The sequence below is a fragment of the Hippoglossus hippoglossus genome, chromosome 17 (assembly GCF_009819705.1).
Source record: "Hippoglossus hippoglossus isolate fHipHip1 chromosome 17, fHipHip1.pri, whole genome shotgun sequence".
Lineage (NCBI taxonomy): Eukaryota > Metazoa > Chordata > Actinopteri > Pleuronectiformes > Pleuronectidae > Hippoglossus > Hippoglossus hippoglossus.
Window position 1 is genome coordinate 12,506,212 of NC_047167.1, and position 6,224 is coordinate 12,512,435.

Consider the following 6,224-nt stretch of genomic DNA (forward strand, 5'->3'; position numbering starts at 1 on the left):
GCAGGGTCTCCAGTCTCAAACTGAAATCGTTTTGGTCTTGCTATCCGGGATTTGATTCACTCGCCCAACCAGCCGAGACCAGTTTGTGATGAGGTGCTGGTCTCCAGCAGAGCTACAGAAGTCACATCCACACTGTTTCACCTTAGCTGAGGCACACGACTACTACAGAGAGAGAAAAGGAGTAAAAAAGAGTGAGAGACTGAGAAAGAGAGGCAGATAAGAGAAAAGTCTTGGAGTTTCAGGCAAAAAGGTTGCCTGCCCAAAATCCAGTGCAGTCCAGCATATGAGAACAATCAAACCTTTGAAACACACACACACATTCTTTGTACAGACTCTTTTTGGTGTATCTTAGTGCTTCTCTGTCTTACCTTTTTTCTCTCGACTCCTATCCTGCTGATGTGGTCTATAAGTCAGCCAGCAGGACTTAGAGGAACAGCACCTTCATTTTATTCAACAGTAGGTAAAAGAATGAGAAGACGAAACCTTTGGTATTCTAATTACTGGGTGATCTGCATATGATCAAACCCAATGTATGCCCTGACAGGAAGAATAAAAGTATTTTTCTCCTTTTATGCAAAGGGACCAGGCACACAGACACCTTGGCAAACCCTCATTATGTTTTGAAGATCTGTCTTTGCCTGAAGCACCCAACCTCTGCACCTTTTCGCTCAACCTAGCCGGAAAAGATAACGACGAGCAGCCGCAACCAGGTAGAAAGGACCGCATTTGAATGTCAACCGTCAAATATTAGAGCAGAAGCTACAAATGGCACAGCAACTTAGTCAGAGTCGTAACGACACACATTATCTCAACATGGAGCAACTGTGATAAGGCGAATCAAAGCCAAGGGAATTTTAATCATGATATTGGGATTAGACTTTGGAACTGAATGGCATTAATTTGAAGTTGCCTAATGCAGCCTTGAATGCAAAGTGAAAGCAATTCATAAGAGACGGGCATGGTAGGAGGTATATTTTAATAATCGATGCACTGCGGTATTTATGGAAATACTTGGTAATTTGTGATTATCTGAGTGCGTGCATGTTTGGAATCTTTTTAAATCATCCCCTCAGCGTATAACTAACAGCACCCATCTATAGCTTCCAATGTTAATGAGGAAATTTGGATTGTACACATGCTACAAAACTAAACGTCTAGCAAAGGTGTGTACACAGTCAGTGACCTGTAGTACATCATCGATAGGCTCAATCAACACTGATTTGAAGCCAGAGCGTCACTGACAAAAACTGAATGAGCAATTTAAATTATACATAGTTTTTTTTTTTTTTTTTCAACAGTTGACCAAAAGATGAGAATTGCTCTTTTCATAAACGCCAGTCAGGGTTGTTACAGGAGTTTGCTCGATGCTTGCATCAGGTTGACTACATGGGCTGAGAAACATTGTTTTTTCCTTGGAGGTCCGATCTTGTGTGTGTGTGTGTGTGTGTGTGTGTGTGTGTGTGTGTGTGTGTGTGTGTGTGTGTGTGTGTGTGTGTGTGTGTGTGTGTGTGTGTGTGTGTGTGTGTGTGTGTGTGTGTGTGTGTGTGTGTGTGTGTGTGTGTGTGTGTGTGTGTGTGTGTGTGTGTGTGTGTGTGTTTTAACGCCATTGGCTGATTGTGCACCATGTGTGTTGGCTCCCTGACCCTTGTTTTTCTGATGCAACTCCTATGTTGATGCACTGATGAACAGGAGTTTGCAGTTTTCTCCAGAGGACTCAAACACTGGGTGCATGCTCACCTTAGTCGATAAACAATCTGAGCACCACAAAGGAACAATAGACACTGTTGTATTGTCCACCCAGCAAACACGTCCTTTTAAAATGTCAAATGAAAAAGCTGTTGCAAGGGTGCAGTGTTCTATTGATTCAAAATGGGCTCATCATTTGACCACTATGCCCAATTCATGGACTCCCTCCATCTTTGACTACAATGTGCTGAAGTAAAACCTGTGGTTATTTAAGAAACTGCAGGAAAACAACATGAAATATTGAAAGTCATTATTGATGTGTATTACAAGAAGTTAAGGAAACCAAGATAACCGTTTGAAATGTGCAAGTTGCAGAAAATTGCGGAGTTCTATGGAGACTGAGAGAGGCTTAAAAGACACGCTTTATTTACCTCAAAATCCAGTGTTCATCAACACGAGAAGTAAGAAATATCAGTGGAAATAAGTGGAACAGAAGGGACTGGTAAAACAAAAAAAGAAATGCAGAGAGAGAACATGGCACCAGTGTTGTTTCATATGTATAGTTAGTTGTATGTCAGATTTATAATTATGTCTCTGCAGAGCTTGGCCCAGTGAAACCTCGCTGTATGATCAAGTCAGGACTTTTTATCCTTTGGGTAGCCTCAACCAGCCCAAGCACCGTTCCTCTCATCATCTCTCCTTCTCTACATCTGTAACCCATCCACCCCACCCCACCCCACTTCATCCATCCTTCCAGTATGTTCTTTACCCCCTGAGGCCAACACATCTTTGTTCCCTCAGAACTGTTTTCGAGCCCCATATTCCTTCAATTCTGTTTTTTTCCCATCAAGAAGAAATTTTTTTATCTGTAACACATGAGATTCCGTGCAATGATATTTGTTTAACTTAGAAAATATTGATCATTACAATGCCATTGTAGGTGATGACTGTTAAAAGTACTAGGTCAAGGAAATGTTATAATCATCACACATACACATGGTTCTCTGAGTGGAACAAGTATTTCTATGTGACCTTTTCCATTGGAAATGTTACCAGTTAGGCCGATAGGTGCTGAGTACATACACCTCACATGCACCAGACCTTTGTATGTCACTTTCTATCGAGTACAGTCAATACAGGAAAAAAGCAAGGTCATGGTCTCTACTTTCTTTTTGTCTTCCTTGCCTTGCAGCTATCACACCATTGAAATCATTTTCATTGAACTTGGCCATGGTCTGAAAAAACATTTACAGAGAATACATTTGTATGATCCTGGGTTATTTATATGTAAGGATAGTTGTATTCTAGTTACTTAATCATAAAACTAGCCCATCACCAGGCTGGTCCCTCTCCCTCCCAGCCTTTCCAGAAAGAGAGCGGACAGGAAGACAAGATACTTGTGTGTGCGTGTCATCCAGATCAATAGTAAAATAATTTCCAGTGGCAAATACTTTGTATTGCAGACATTATACAATCTGGCAGGAATATAACCTCAGTAATTTATTAGAGTAGTAAAGCACTACCACTGTCCAGATCATTTAATAAAATCACCAACGTGCAGATGTAGGAAATTACATTACCACCATTGTCCTGCAATTCTAATTCCATTTGGAGAGGCTGTTGTTGGAAGATGGAAGGAACAATCTGAGGAGCTTTTAACCTCGATGGGCCTTCTGTCTGATAAGGAGGCAGTGATGGAATATTCTAGTAGTGAGTCCATTTCCCTCCCAGAGGTACAGAAATATTTAAGACACAAGATATTTTTGTTTGTCATCCTTACACTACTGAGTCTGTAAGAACAAGGAATAAATAGTGTATTTCAGTGTCTAAAGTATGACGATATTCAGAACTCCCAGGGGATGGAATGGAAAGTGTTCTCACTCATGCGGTCCATTCTGAAAATGTACTGTCTACTATTTGTCATTCAGAGCCATAGAAATCATCCCCCCAAACTAGATGTATCGTAATTTATTATAAGGTAAGTGACCACCTCATAGATTGTCAAGGAATCAAGGGGGGTTAGCTAATACCGTCTACATGTACTTTGTTGATTTAGCATATGATTATGTTCTCGAGGGTTTTACATCCCACTGGTGCAACTTCTTTGATCTTTATAGACTTAAAAGTAAAAGCTATTCATGCTGCTGCTATTACAGTATATCAAGCTTAGAATTCCTGTAAATGACGGATTCTTTTTAAGATGTTGCACGACCGCTTTGGTGGAACCCAGCATATATACAGAGCAATTGTTGGCACGAACCAAAATGTCTTGCTGTAGAAACATTCCGCCTTAATCTATTATTTTTTAACATGTAACTTTCATGCATTGCCAAAATCTGGGTAAAAGGCTTCAAACGTATGCCTGCATTTGTCTGTCTCTGTGTCCACGTGTTGTGCTGTCCTCCGTGGTGTGTTCTTCAGGCCTCAATGGCTCTGTGATGAATCCTTATGACCCAGCAGGCATCTGCCTGTATTACAGCTGGGCCAGACTAATGAACTGGACCTAGACACAGTCATAATCAGATTAATGACTGTGTTCAGGTATAAAATGACCAGAATCAATTGTGAGAAAGCGAGAGAGAGGGAGACCGTAGCTAATCCATGGCTAAAGGATGATCCGACACTGTGGACAGGCACGGGGCCAAGGTCAGACACGACCAGCCAATTCTAGGTCAGAACAAGGTACTAAGTCGGGGAGCAAGATAAATATATTCCTGCTGCTGATTCCATATGGAAAATTACACTTAATGAATATAGAGCACTGATGTTTTTGAGCGGCATATGGTGACAAAGGTCAGGGCCACTCTTTTCTGTCCCGGTCACCTCCCCAAGGATAGTTTGACTCCTGGCGTAGGCTGGGAAAAAGGATAGAGATCACAGTGGATTATTGCGGGCGCTAATATTCTAAACAATATGCCGTGAGAAAACACTGACTGCATTGTAGAGTGAATGTCAGAAAAAGGCTCCCTCAATAAAATGTATGTATGAGATAGAGGAAAGTAACACACAAAAGGTAGAGCGATGAATTAAAAGGAACGTCCTGTACAGTTGGGGCATAGAAACACTTTCCAATTTGTGGTTACTATCTTTTTCCATTGTGGCTGTGTCAAGACGAGAGAGGAATACTGCAGCCATTGTATGGGTATTTATTGTTAAACCATGTGCAACGACACAAGAGTAGACCAACAGCATTAAAAGCCCCAGCAGCAGCCATTCTTTATCCACCCTGCCAGTGACTAATTGGGGTGGACTAAATGGTTAGAGGGGGAGTTCACACCAAAGGAGAATAAAAAAAGCTACTTGAGGGAGTAAAACCAACCAGACTGAGTCATTAACTTCCTGTTCAGGTGAATTATATGTAACGTGCTTACCATGTGTCCCAGTACCTAACAGATTCCCTCCACTTTGATTTTTCAGAGGTATAGCTCAAAATTACTAGTGGTTGCCTTTCGGCGCACACTTTCTCAAAATTAGTGAATATTGAACTTTAGTGCCATTGGTCGACAGTTTTCCTTTGTAATTAACTGAAGAAAAAACAAGACACATTCTGACTTGCTCTCGAAAGTGGGTCATTATCCCCTCAGCCCTGTTGATAATTCAACTGACCAGGTTGGGTTTGTAAGTTACAGATAGCTACACCCCAGCCAGCAGGCGTTGCAGCGTCCCTGGGTGTCGAGCAACTCTGCCTGTTTTCCTGTTCAGCTGTCGGAGTCCAGACACGTGATAATCCAACTTGTTCAGGCAAATGAATCTGCTGAATGTCAAATCTATCTTTATCCTTATTGTCCCTCGTAGGGCAATGTTAGGAACAGCCTTTTCATCTCGCAAGATCCTCACAAATACATAAACACAACTAAACAGGTGAGTCCTTCGGAGAGGAGACCTAATCTTCCTCCAGACTGGGCTGAAGCTTTTCTTTGATTCACAAAAGTAAACAGGAATCAGTAGCTTTTTCACCGTTGCCTGAAAAATGGCAATGCTTTTGTTAACATCGACAGACTTTTACTGCTGCCTGCATGAAACAGCAATTTTACTGATGCCTGCATGAAGTCTCTTCATTTTTCCTTCATTGAACGCCCCACCAATTTGACTTTTGATAAATCTGCCATTTGCTTATCTGTAGTCAAACCATCTGCCCCACTCTGACCTTTTATAGTAACCCATGTGCAGGGTTAGCAACTTTATTGTGTTATCTTTCTTATTTTAGTAAATTAGGATTCCACAAGGCCATTTTCTTCTTTACATGTGAACTTCACTGGAGTGATGAGGTAAAATGATGATGATCGGTATGTGTCCGAATTCTCAATTAGGTATGTACTATAAGGAAGTCATTTGGAACACAGTGCGAATAGTTGTGTGGTAGTAGCAGCATTTCGTAGCAGTTGTTTGTTCAAGTCTGCCACCAAGCAAATATTGACAGGCATCTTTTTATCTATTTGGAGAATGCATGCATGGCCATTCTTTTGTTGTTTTATGATTGTTGATTTATCTTGTCAACTAGTGATCAGACTCGCCATCATGCTAACCAAGCTAGCATA

General features: G+C 41.3%; 1 long non-coding RNA gene across 1 annotated transcript; it reads left to right on the forward strand.

Moving 5' to 3' along the window:
• The first annotated feature begins 231 nt into the window (after positions 1-231).
• On the forward strand, positions 232-2,938 carry LOC117777969. The gene is made up of 3 exons (XR_004616706.1): positions 232-460; positions 580-710; positions 2,287-2,938. It is a non-coding gene; the product is annotated as an uncharacterized LOC117777969 (long non-coding RNA).
• Positions 2,939-6,224: the final 3,286 nt, after the last annotated feature.